Below are 13165 nucleotides of genomic sequence, written 5' to 3'. Positions count from 1 at the left end.
TCCAGAATTTTTTGCAGTTTGCCCCTCCGTCCACTTCCTTTGTTTGAAATTATGTCAAAAAGTCTTATGGTTCACTCTCTGAACTTGCTCTCATTTACATAGGTGAAACCTATCGTGAGTTCTAATTGCTTCTGCTTCAGACGGTGTTAAACTGACGTAGAAGTACATAAGGCTCATTGTTGGAAGGGAATTGATTCCTTTCGTGTTTGCTTCTTGGTCTCGGCTACCTGAATAAACATTTCCATTGTGAAATATTTGGGGGGAAAAAACCTATTCAGTCAACAAACACAAAACTGTATTCAAGTATAGTGTACCAGAGAAATTAGTTTATAATTGTCATGTTATTACAAACTTACAGAAACCAAAAAATCTGTCTAACTAATGGTGAAAAACATATGTGCTGAAACAGATTTACTTCCTACTGATTATGTGACAAAGTAGGTTAGTGGATGGTAGCTTTGTTTCTAATCTTCAATTTTCAGAATTTAAATGAGACTGCATATAGAAGGACTGAGTTTTTGTTGCAACATTTGTTTCTCTATGTGCATATTCAGTGACTTGGAGTCTTTCAGATGGGGTGGAGATATTGTCTTGCAAGTGTTAAAAGTTCATTTAGCGCATGATGATACATAAAGTCTCTCAGGGGTATTAAGAAAAGAATGCATGCTAAAACATATGAAATATGTCAGTCTGAAGTTAGTTCAGTGTAACTAACTGCCAAATGTGTCTTCCTTTTTTCCTATGCTTCACTTAGAGGAATATAAATAACTGGTAGGTAAGTGAAATCAGTTCTCTCTCTGAACTCGCAGCGAACTATGTATCGTGAAACGGGTAAAAGCTCTCCTGTTTAGCTAGAGGAATACAAGAATAGGCATTTCACTCATGATTAAAACTTTAATAGTAAGTTTAACTTAATTTAAATTAATGTTATATTTTTGAAAACAGTGCATGCCTGAAAATGTTCACTCAAATATTTGCTTTAATTCCTAGTGGTAGTGAATTCCATGAGTCATTCTGCTGTTCTTTTTGTCAGTGGCTTTGAATGCCTAATTAAAGGAGGTGGTGAGCAGATACTTTTGTACAGTCTTAAGGATTCTGATCATTTTAGCAGCTATGTATCTTAGTTTTATCATATTACTGCAATTTTTTTCAAGTTGATATTCTGATAATAATCAATAAAATGTTCAATAAAATGCTTCAGGTTTTTTTTGTTTCTTTGTTGTTGTGGGGTTTTATTGGCAACTACTGTTTTTTCTCAAATTACATGTGTTCATATCTAGATGGGAAAATAGGGTTACCTCTCTTTGTACACTGTACTGGTCGTATATAAAGAATTGTGCTGTGACACAGCTGCATTTCACCAATTAAAGAATACCTGTGAATGTTTTGGTTTTCTTCCCTGCTCATTGACGTGGGCTTGTGTCGGGTCAAGAGGAGCCAGGTGAGAGGCTTCAAAGGTTTGTGAAATTCTGAGCTGCAAAGTGCTGAACAAAAGCCTAGAAAGAACCAGGAAAAGCTGCTGTAGTTTAAAATGTGCAACGTGCCCTAAAACTGGAGCCTTTGGTTTACGTGAAGGGTGCAATGACTCGTGTCCCTAATGGCTTCAGGGGACTCACAAGTCACTTAATTCACACTTCACTTTGTGATAGCCATTTGTCATCTGCTTGCGTAAGGATTGTATTGAAGTGTCACTGAGCAGGGCCATTTGTGCACACAGTACGTTACCTTTCCTTGCCAGTTTGAATTATATGTCCCAAGAACTGAATTAAGTTCTTTTCAATCTAAGGTTGTCTTTAGTAGTCACGCAGTTAAACAAGGCCCTGGCTCAGTGATTATATTGTTGTTTTGTCTGTTTCTTCCTTCTACCATGTTTGTTTTGAATCAGCTTTAGAAAAGTCCTGACGGAAGCTTAAAATAATTGTGAAACCCTTCCTTTTGCTGGGATTACCACATGAAATTTATACTTGGTAAAGATTTTATGAAAACTTTCCTCACTGTGCTCAGTCTCTTCTTTTCATCCCTTTTTTTCTTCCAACTGTGTGATTGTGGCTCTGTAGAACTATGTAACCTGATTTTATTTTCCCCTTGGGAAATTGGGGTCAGCATACCTTTTTTTAGTTGTCTTTCTTCTGTGAAATGCTTCCTAAGCAATTTTGTTAAACCTTCTTTATCATTACCTCAAATCTTTCACACTCATCAGTAGTTGTGTCTTACAATTATGTGTCTTACTATCATAGTAGCATCCATACCTGTATCTTGTTTGGAGTTGGTTTTAAGGTTTTCATAAAGTAATTTCAACTTATTTTTCTTGTTTTGCTATCTTTGTTTTTGTGAAGGGAATGAAAAGGGAAAATCTAAAATACTGGCTTTTAAATTAGGACTATTTAAAATAAAGGAACACAGTAGAATTATGAAAAAGACATTAGTATTGTCATGAAGAAGAAATAGGAAAGAAGTGGACAATTAGATTTTTCACATGTGTTAGAAGCCAGGTTGGTAAGTTAGTAAGTTAATATATGAATATATTAATTATCTGGTTAATACAGTGCATACATAAAATTACTTTATAATTTAAATTTAGAAAGCCAATCAGAAAGAATGTCATCAAATACCATTTTATAGAATATATAAAATATTTAATTAAGCAGTAAAGCAATGTAAACCATCTGCTTCTGTTTAAATAGTCAAGATGTTAGAAAGCCATTTCTCGTAATTTAAAACATCTATGCATTTTTGATTGCTTTAAAATTAGCATTCAGCTTTCCTAAGGACTTGCTTATTTTTTTTCCTGCAGTGAAATATGCAACGATTGTTAATGAAGAGGGCTTGAACAGAAATTCTGTTCATTTTCGCACATTTTGAACTTTAGCATATCGATTTTTGTCGTTTAAGTTTTTTATTCTTGCTAGCAGTTTAAAGAAGATCAAAAGCTAAAGTAGACTGCTGCAGTTTGAAGCTTTCTGTACGATGTATGGTGGGTAATTTAGGAGGAATTGGGTCTTATTTTATTCCATTTGTCAGTGGGGCCTTTTCTGCAAACTATTTCATTGATGCTTAGTAGCTGAAAGTGTCATGGGATACAGCTGTTTCAGGCCATGGTGTCTGCAAACTAATTCCTGTTGAAGAATCCACATGAACTCATGAGAATCACATAACTCCTGTTATGTGAAGCTGTCAGGAGAAGGCATGTGAGCAGAAGGAATACGTCTCTTCAGTCATTCCCAGTGGCAGAATTCCTGACAAATGAAAGCCACCTGCCAAATCCAAATTTAACCCTAAGCATTCAAAGGAGCTCACCAGGAATTCCATAGCCTTGTTAACAGACTTTCAAAATCTCCTATAAGTGGAGTGTGGTGTGTTGAACAGGCAGACCCGTATTTGTCTGGAACTTCCAGATTTATTTAGAGATTCTCTGATGCAATTGAGAAGCTATTTGCAAGGTGCTTGTCTCACAGGCAGTTTCTGGCAGTTTCAAAAAGATGAGGAGATATAAAACGAGGTATCGCTGTGGGGGCAGAAGTTTCCTGTAACATATACCTCCCAGTCTAGGGGTTTCTTTACAGGTCTTGAACACAAAAATGTGCTTTCTGTCTGACTTGGTCTGCCACTCATTAGTCTTTTGAATTTCCTGATTATGGTGTTATAAAGTGTTTTCTCCCTTGTACATTCCAGGGACTTGTGCCTCACAGAAATCTTTATAACTGTTTTGATGCACAGTTTAATACATACAGACATTGTAATAAGAACTTTAAAGTGTTAACATCAGTGCGTTTGTAAGTCTAAATAGGATAAATTGTTTTGTACAAATGAGCTTTGAGATCCAAAATTTTATAGGATTTTCAGAGGTGATTTTGCATGTATAGGATCTTACGTGAAGAGAAGTTCAGAGATGGCTTTACTATACTCCACTAAAAGGTTAAAAATTTGGGCAGATTTGATTCCAAAACTCCTGTCTTCCTTTATTCTGTCATGGCTTAACAGTTTTTCCTAATTCAATAATAATTTAAGGATGGGTGTGACTAATTTGTACACAAGGCATCCGTAAACTTGACTGGATATTAAAAAGCTCCATATCTCCTGCAGTGAGACTTCACATAGAGGGGCATGCAAACCACAGCAGTGTAGCAGCTGATGGAGATGTCTGAGTATCCTTGAAGGAGTTTTTATTAAAGGAAACAGAAAAATAACAAAAGTGCAGCTCTTCAGAAAGTCTAAAACTAAAGCACAAATTTTGAAAAATGATGATAGATGTGTCACTTTGGAGAGAAAAGCAGTGGCAGTCTTCTATCAATGTACCGAAACAAAAAGGCAAATAAATGGAAGCTGTTCTTAATATTCACTGTATTTAGTCAATATGATGTAAGATGAGCTTGCTTCTTCTCGTTTATCATTTAAAATTCCTTTTGGGCGTTTCAGATTTTTAGCAGCCTGCTCTAGGTCTGCTGACTTCCCACCACTTTGCATGCTGCACTGGCCCCTTTTCAGCAATTCTGAGCTGTCTAGCCCTGTTTGCAAGCAAAACAAAGCATTCATAGTGCACTTCCGAGATTTCCTATATTCATAAATGATATACTATGGCCTTTAAACAGCAAATTCAATGAATTTCTTCAATGAATCTCTATGTATTCTAATGCAGATTAGGAGCAAACTGCGTGGTAGCTGGTTTGCAAACTAGAAAGACAACTGTTCTGTTGTCACTGAGAATTAAAATCATCCTCCCTTTGGACACATAGGACATTCACTTGGTTTTATTTAGTATTTTGCTATTGAGGAATAATGAAATAGATGTTTGACTGCTGTTGTTTATGGTGATGATACTGCCCCTTCCACTTTGCGAGTAGATATTTATTAATTACGGACGTGTTCTAGAACAAAGGAAACATTAAATTGCATACATTTATATTCTGTATTAACATGACTTCTACCTATATTGTAGCTGTCCTAAAGTACAATGGGGTTTTTTTTTGCATTAGGTATCATGCTTAATTTGGTTTCTGAAGGCAACCTTGTGAGAAAAAACATTCATTTCCACTGGTATGTCATATATCATTGTTTATATATCTGACTGTACAGGATGCTGCAGTTTAAGCCTATGAGATAGTACAGAGAATTTGAAACTGATTTGTTTGCATTGTTCATTTATTTACATTGTATTTATAACTTCTGATGAAAAGAAAATGTTTAAAACCCCCAATGGATAAAGGAAATATATTATTTTAAATTTCTTGTGATTCACATTTAGATATCTTTAATGAGCCTGAGGAATGATCGTCAACTAAACTGAGCTCATTAATTTAAAACTGATGTTAATCACATTATTTTTATCTGTATTCCTTTTAAAATTGTTCCCTGTGCTCCTGTTAAATTCATGATCCATAAATAGATTCCTAATTCATGTTCTGAGTCATCATACAGTTATAACTTCAATGGTGAAATTGTAATGAAGTGAAGATTTCTAATAAACACTAGCTTTTTAAAGCATCGATCAATTCAGTCAACACTTGAGATTCTTGCATAAACATATATGCTAAAGTCAAAAAACCAGTGTTCTGAATGCCCAGTCTGGTTGCTGGGCTGGATCCTGACCTGCTTTCCTTGTGTTGTGAACTGGTGTAGTTTTAGTGAACTCCTTGGGAACTGTCACTTCTTTACTAAGTGTTATTTGAATTAAGAAAAAAAAAATGCTTGTGTTTGATTTTAACTCTGTCCTTAATTTATGTTTAATGTGAAAGGTTGTAATAAAATATGTGGTTTCATATAAGCAAATTGTAAGGATATTAGTAGCACTATTATGAAAGAAATGCTATTCAAAATAAGAGGAAACTGTTCAGCACCCATGGTCTCAGTTCTGTAGGCATTTTGCATTTGTGTGCGTTTATTTAAAAAAACCCCAAACCTATGATTGCACTGAAGGGCTTTATACTTAAAAAAAAAAAAAGGATGTTTGTTTGTGTGGATGTTTGCAGAACTTAAGTCTGTACAATCAAGGTCATAGATTTAATGACTACAGAAATGCCATAAAGCATTTGCTTGATCCAAGAGTTTATGAGAATACTGTGGAAGCCAGTTACTGTGATTCATTTTTGTTATGTAAACTATCATTCACGCATTGCAAATCAATGTGCTTCAGTGCTGACTGCCTTTGGTATTTATTGTAAATATATAAGCAATTTTTAGCTGCTTGGCATTTGTTCAAAAGTGCCATATTTACTAAGAGCTTGGTGGCTGCCTTTAGAGTAAATAACGTTACAACCAGCATTCAACCACTGCTGTAGTTTAAGCTGGCTATGCTGAGACATAGCAGGTGTGGGCTTGCACTCAAGCAGCAATGGGCTGCCTGAAACAACAGCAGAGCTGGGATGTGTGCAGATCCCACTTTTGTTGGAGAAGGGCATTGCCAGTGTATGTGGCCTTGCAGTGAAACCTGGGCCCGTTGGTGTGTGGACTGGGTCTCACCATAGGCTCAGGTCCCACCTGGACCTGCTTCCCTACTCCAATTGGGGCTGCCACTGTACCAAGGATGTGAGACTGCAGACTTTGTCTGAAACGGACTGCAGCACAGAGAAGCTGCAATTCACTGCTCAGTGATGGGAGGGGGAAGTGGTAGTAGTGTTATGAGGAGTGATGGATCAGAAGGTATTGGGTTCAGTTGAAAGGGATGTTGCTTCCTAAGGAGGGAGAAAATGTGATGCTTATCTCAGATAGGATGCAGCAATTTAATGCTCAGATCCCTCTGATTTGACTCTATCCCATGCACCTTATAAATCAGAGCTCCCAGAAGTGTGCTGCCTCGGTTTGGGTTAGGAATATTAGCTGTGGCTCAGCCCCAGGCCAAACAGTCAGCTGGCCTAGCTGCAATAAGAACTTGGAGTTGCAAAGTTACCCTGTTGGAGGTAGGGTAGGGAGATGGCTGTTGTGGCTGCTGGTTTCCTAAGGAACTCAGTAGACAAGTGCTTTAGAATGATAGAAGTGTTTAGGTTGAAAAAGACTGCTAAGATCATCAAGTCCAACTGTAAATTTTTCCTAATATCTGATATAAATCTCTCATGGTGCAACTCGAGGCCATTTCCTCTTGTCCTCACTTCTTCTTGGGGGAAGAGACTGACCTCTGCCTTTCTACCACCTCCTTTGAGGTAGTGGTTGAGAGTGATAAGGCAGGTGCCCCCTGAGCCTTCTTTTCACCAGGCTGAACTATTCCAGTTGCCTCACTCAGTCCTCAGAAGACTCATGATCTAGACCCTTCACCAGCTTCATTGCCCTTCTCTGCACACATGCTTTAGAGTAACTACTTAATTTATTCATGTTTGAACTTATTTTTTATAGGATGTTTTTATAAAATTATTTTAATCATAAGACTAAATTTTACTGTGCTTTCTACTGGTATCTTGTGGGGTGCAATGTTTTCAGATTTGGGGATGAACATTGACTGAAACACTTTTACATAAAGTAAAGAGCTACCAAAAGGTGTTCACCCTGAACAAACTTAAATTTATAGTGATTAATTCCTTTGATTATTCTTCAGAACTTTACCTTCCAAGCATTCTTAAAAAAAACCAAACCCCAACTTTTACCCAGCCTGTGGGAAGCTGTAGGACCTGTGAAAGACATAAGGAAGCAAATATGAATTCAAGGCAAAGTGAGCTTTGTAGAAGGTCCTGAATTAATTTTGTGTTTGAAGACTTAGGTGATGTTGTATATTGTATTTGACAATCCTTTCCAACCCATAATAATGGATACTAGCTTGTTTTGTAATAGCTAAAACTAAAAGGAAGTCTTAACTGCATTAGTAACGAAAATCAATGTGATGCAATTACAGATGTACTTTGTGCTGAAGAACCAAGAAAGGAAAATATGATATAATGCATTTATTTCTATTTGTCTTGGTTCTTACTCACTAATATAAGGTAATCTAAAAATATGAGAAACTTTATTAGAATATGGTTAATCTCTAAGCCAGGAGTCCTGTCAGCTGACTGAGCTGTGGAATGTGCATACCAAAAGCCCAAGGGACTGCATGATCCATTCAACATATTCTTCTTTTAAGCACTGCTACTCTTTAGGAGATTGTACAGATAGTTTTCTGTGCTCAGCCAGTAAATTTAAGGAAGACTGAAATAGTTAAGGCATCAGACTCTACTCGTTGTACCTTTTCCCTGTATGGGCTGGAGTTGATGATCCTTGTGGGTTCCTTTCAACTCAAAATACTCTCTGATTATGTGTGATTCTGTGACTTTGCAGAGGATGACTATGATACAAGCCCTAGAGATGCAATGCACTTAGCACATTGCAAAGGAAAAATGTAGGTTAACTAATAATCTGCAGTGGGGAAAAAAATATTCTTAACTGTTCTAAAGAAAACTAAATAGCCCTCTTAATCAAAAGATGTGCTAGATGATTTGTTTTGTGTTAGTTTTTTTTTTTTAAAGTACAGTGTGAGACTTAGATTGAGAACTGTAGAGCAAAACAAGGGTGTGAATCCTAGCATTAGGAAGTGAGGGAAGCATTTATGATTTTTTGTATCTTTGTCAATGAGAGATTCTAATCCATGTGTTTATTTTGGTTGTAACATATGTGCAGCTCTGTTAATTATGTACATGTCAGGTTTATGAAGAAGTAATGTTCTCTTTGCTCTAGAAGAGGCTGTCACATTTACAATATAATATATTTTTCTGAAGGCAAAGTCTTGTGTTTTCTTTCCCAATGAGTGGGAAACCAAAGTATGTAGAAACACAAGGCTGGGAAGGTGCTAGATTTACACTGGGATTTTATACATTTAAAAGTTTTGGTGTTTGGTTTTTCCCCTCAGTTTGTTTCTTTTGTTTTAGCAGTTTATAGAAAATGTGATGAAGCAGTTAGCTAATTGTTGTAAAATTCTTGTATGCCTTATCCCTAGGATTCAGCACTGCTGCTTGTATTAGGTAGAAGAAGAGGTACTAAATATTTGTGTGGAGCTGCTCATGACACTGTCAGGGACTGTATTCTGAGATTCACAATGTGGTTTCCCTTTGCTTAGGGAAGAAAACTAAACCATGCCATTCTTTTTCCTCGTTCAGCCCACTCCCTCATCTCTGCTGCTTCAGCTCTGCTTCTCGGGCGTATTTGGTAGGAGAAAGAAGACAGCTCAGTCTTCTGGGTGGAAGACAAGAACGTGTCTTCCATTAGTATGGGTTATAATACAATTTTCGCTAGTTGATGGCAAAAGTTGTCCATCCACAACTTTGATGCCCTGCTCTAGTTACTGTGGAGCTCATAATCTGCTTGCACGTTCTCATGCTTGTATCAGTGGGAGAGCATCCACTGACCTGAATCAAACAAGGTCAAACTCCAGGTTGCTGTGAGTACTACTTGAATTACTGAAACAATTTAAAGAGATGTTCAAGGGGAAAGGGATATTTTTATGTATACATAAGGGATTTATTTAAAGTTTTTTTTTTTTTTAATAGAGATAGAGGATTCTGCTTCTAAGCTTACCTTCGGGTTTTTGAAGCATCTCAAAATGGATATGATGTCTTTTTTTCTTTATGCTTCAGTGCAAAATTGCATGTGTAATTACATATTTGGAACTTGTGATAGTTATGTGGAACAGCGAAATTTACTACACTTGTTAAGAATTTAGTTGATCTGTACAAATACATAAACCTATTTAACTGGGAATGTGTTGGTTTTTGTTTTGTTTTTTTTTTGCACTAACTGGATTTTTTTTTGAAAGTAACTAAGTAAGATGTTGACACATATAAATGACCTATGTAATCTTACAATTCCAGGTTTATGTCAGAGATCAGACTCTAGAGGGAGCCCATATCACAGTTTTCTGTATTGAGAGAAAAGGTTTTACAAAGATAATAGAACTATTTCTACTAATGAGTAATTTAAAGTAAAATTTCTTCTGGCTTTACTACAAAAGAAAATATCACAGGACTGTAGCACACTTATTTGCAAACATTTTTAGAAATGTCTCAATTCATAAAGTCAGTTCTACCTTGCCATTATCTGTGTTTTTTGAGTACTATGAAAAGGAGAAGAGTAGAGGAATCTTTGTTCTGGTGCTTACATAATAGAAAACAACTTATGGCAGTTCTCTTTTAAAGAACTCTCAAGACCCCGTGAGTGCAGTAACACAGAGGAAAGGTTTAAGTACGTTTGTGTTGTGGCATTCTACTTGTTCAGGAAATGTGGAGACACAAGATTTTTGAGAATCTGTTAGAATTTTACATTTGTTTGTGAATGTCTGTATATTGCATATAACTTCCTGCCACGTGTCAGTGAGCACATAATACGTAGTTCATGCAGAAATAACTTTTTTAGTCATGGTTTCTAAACAGCTGGCTGTGTGTCAGTAGACACTGGGTGAAAGACCTTGGGTAATGTTATAGCAGCTTAGGGGTCATGGCTGTAGTAACTATATAATTGCAGTCCTTGACCTGTTGCATTTTTTCCTCACTAAATAAAGAGGCTTTAGAATTTAGCAAGGTTTTTGTCCAAGATGGATTGCTTAAGGCTGCACCTGCACTGCATGACATTGTTTCCATCCTGTGTGACTGTTCTTCCAGGTGATGGTGCCCACCCAGTCTCCTCCTCCTGTTATATAGTCAAAATGCACACTCAAGTCCACAGGATGGGAAGCATTCCCAGTTTAAGTCTGGATGCAGTTGAGCTTGCCCAAAGTGAGAGTGAAAGTCTGAATGAGAGTTAAAAGCAGTCTTTAATTTCAACTGCCCAACCTTATATTCACTGTGCTGAATATCTTCATTTCAAGAAACTGGGAGATGTAATGTTTCCAAAACTTGTATTAATAGAGAAGAGTGGAGAAAAACTTGTTGTTTTTACAAAATACTGAAATACAATATTTATTAATTCTGAAGACATCTTCCATATTTCATGTAGCAATTTGCAAGGGATTCAGTACTGAAGACATTCAATATCCTAATTGCACTTTGTTTAGTCTCTAGGTTGATAAACATTGAAGCTAAATCCATCAAAATCTGTTGACAAAGGCAGTATTCACTATTAACTGCTTTTTGCTTGCATTCAGATCCCTTTGTCATGCTTCTAGCTAACAGCAAGCATTTTTTCCAACACTTCACATTAGCAGAAGATTATGTAAGTGTGTACTGCAACTTATTCACAGGGTAACTAGTATCAACATGGTATTTACAATTCAAATAGGAGCAGAGGTGTATGCAATTTATCAGGACACACTCTCTCTATCCATCTGTTACACTGTGCTCCTAAAAATGCTCTGTAACAGAAAATACTAACCCAAACATGTTTCCTCAGTGTATATACCATTTGTCACTATGCATTATACTTGTGCTTTGCTCCAGACTGTTTTTCCCAGGCTATTGTGGTTTTGCCCTTATAATCACAAAGAACTTGACTGAAGTAGCTTTGCTAAGATTAGTAGGAAACTACTCCTAATAATTAAAAATCTGAGTCGCTTGTGCAATTTTTTAAAATTAGCAGCTGTTATGGATGTTTGTGTTTTAATATATCAAAATACATTAATTGAAAGATTGTATACATGTAGTGCAAAGCTGTTATTAATATTGTTTTCATTGTTTGAGGAGTATTCAGTGTTTTTTCTAAAGCTCTCTGTCCATAGCACAGAGTGAACGCAGAACTGATTAATTTTATAGGTCTTTGTGGTGCTTAGCATGGATGTACAAAAAGGTTTGTAAATACCAACCGATTTTCACAACATGCCTCTGGAGCAAAGGGATATTTCTTTTCCCATTTTAAAGCTGGCAAATATTATATTCAGATCAATACTGAAGTGACAAGTAACTTTATGTGCATCCCTAAGGAAAAGAAAAAGCAAAAACTTCATAGCCCTCCAAAACTGAACATTAAGTCTAGATCTTCTTCTAGTTCCACCTGTACTGACAGAGCTTACTAGCACTCCTGTTTTTCTGAAGGTCTGTGACATAAGCAGGTTCTTACCCATTAGAATAAAAATAAACTGACTTAATTTAAACAGTAGGAATATAGTTCTTCTGATACAACTTCTCTTTCTTACTAAAAGAGGCCAAGGTATATCATCATGCAACAAATAGGCATCAGGTTTGGAAGATGTGACACCATATTTCAGGAAGCAGCCAGAGACAGAATGACCTGTTAAACGTTTCAGCTAACACAGCAACACCAGGAAGAGAATATAGTCCCAAGTTTGCAGGCTACTTGCAGCTTAACAAACTGTCCTGTTAGGAAATCTTTTATAACTACCCACTACTTTTCCATTAACAAAATAATTTGTATTTGCTACACAAAAGCATGTGAATCCCAGTTTGACTTTTTCAGTTCCCGGCCTTCTCAATGTTCACTTAACTGTTCTCATGAGGGATTTAGCTCTAAAAGGCACCTCGTAGGACTGTTCAAGTAGCTATTTCTGTTAGATGTGCAGCATAACAAGCTTAAATGGGAGAAAGTCTGTCTCTAAAGGACTGGCTGGAGACAACCACCTGTTTTTCAGACAACAGTTGACCTGGCTGGGATTGATATATTAAACAGTCATCAGGTGTAGGTGGAAGGCTGTACTTGCCAGATTTCAGAAATTCAAGTTCAGATGGGCCTGGAGAAGTACACAAACCCGTGGATCTCAGAAGTTTCCCAGTAGCTGGAGATGAAGATTTCTGGACACGAGTGAGAGAAAGGACCTTTAACAGAAGTAGCAACTCACAAATAGTGAGGGACAGAGGTTAAGTAGGTGTGAAAATCTTCTGAAAGCATAATTTGGAGGAAAAAAACTACTTGTTTAAACGATTGACAAGTCAATCAGTAGCAATTTACACATTTCCATTAGACTAAGCAAAGTGTATATGCTAGTCCTGCATCATACTGATGCATTTAGAAAATAACTAGTTTTCTGTAATCGCTTACATGAATAACAAGCTTGAAAGAAAATAACTGAAAATTAATTGTTGACTCTGCTACCAGTCATGTATACAATTCTATTTCAAGATAAATTTTTGATGTGCTGTTCAAACAAAATTGTCTTACATTTTTGAATTAAAGGTGATTGCTAATCTGCAGAAGTAAACATAGCAGGGTTTTTCCACTCTCTAGAAAGGGGTGGTGGTGGTGTGGTGATCTGTGTCAAGTCCCAAGCACTTGCCTACTTGTTCCATGTACTTTCCAGTCTATTCTTATGTAAAGAAGAAAACTCATA

The sequence above is a fragment of the Pipra filicauda genome, unplaced genomic scaffold (genome assembly GCF_003945595.2).
Source record: "Pipra filicauda isolate LSUMZ 115617 unplaced genomic scaffold, ASM394559v2 scaffold5_size6683894_pilon, whole genome shotgun sequence".
Taxonomy (NCBI): Eukaryota; Metazoa; Chordata; class Aves; order Passeriformes; family Pipridae; genus Pipra; species Pipra filicauda.
This window is presented reverse-complemented; position numbering follows the sequence as displayed.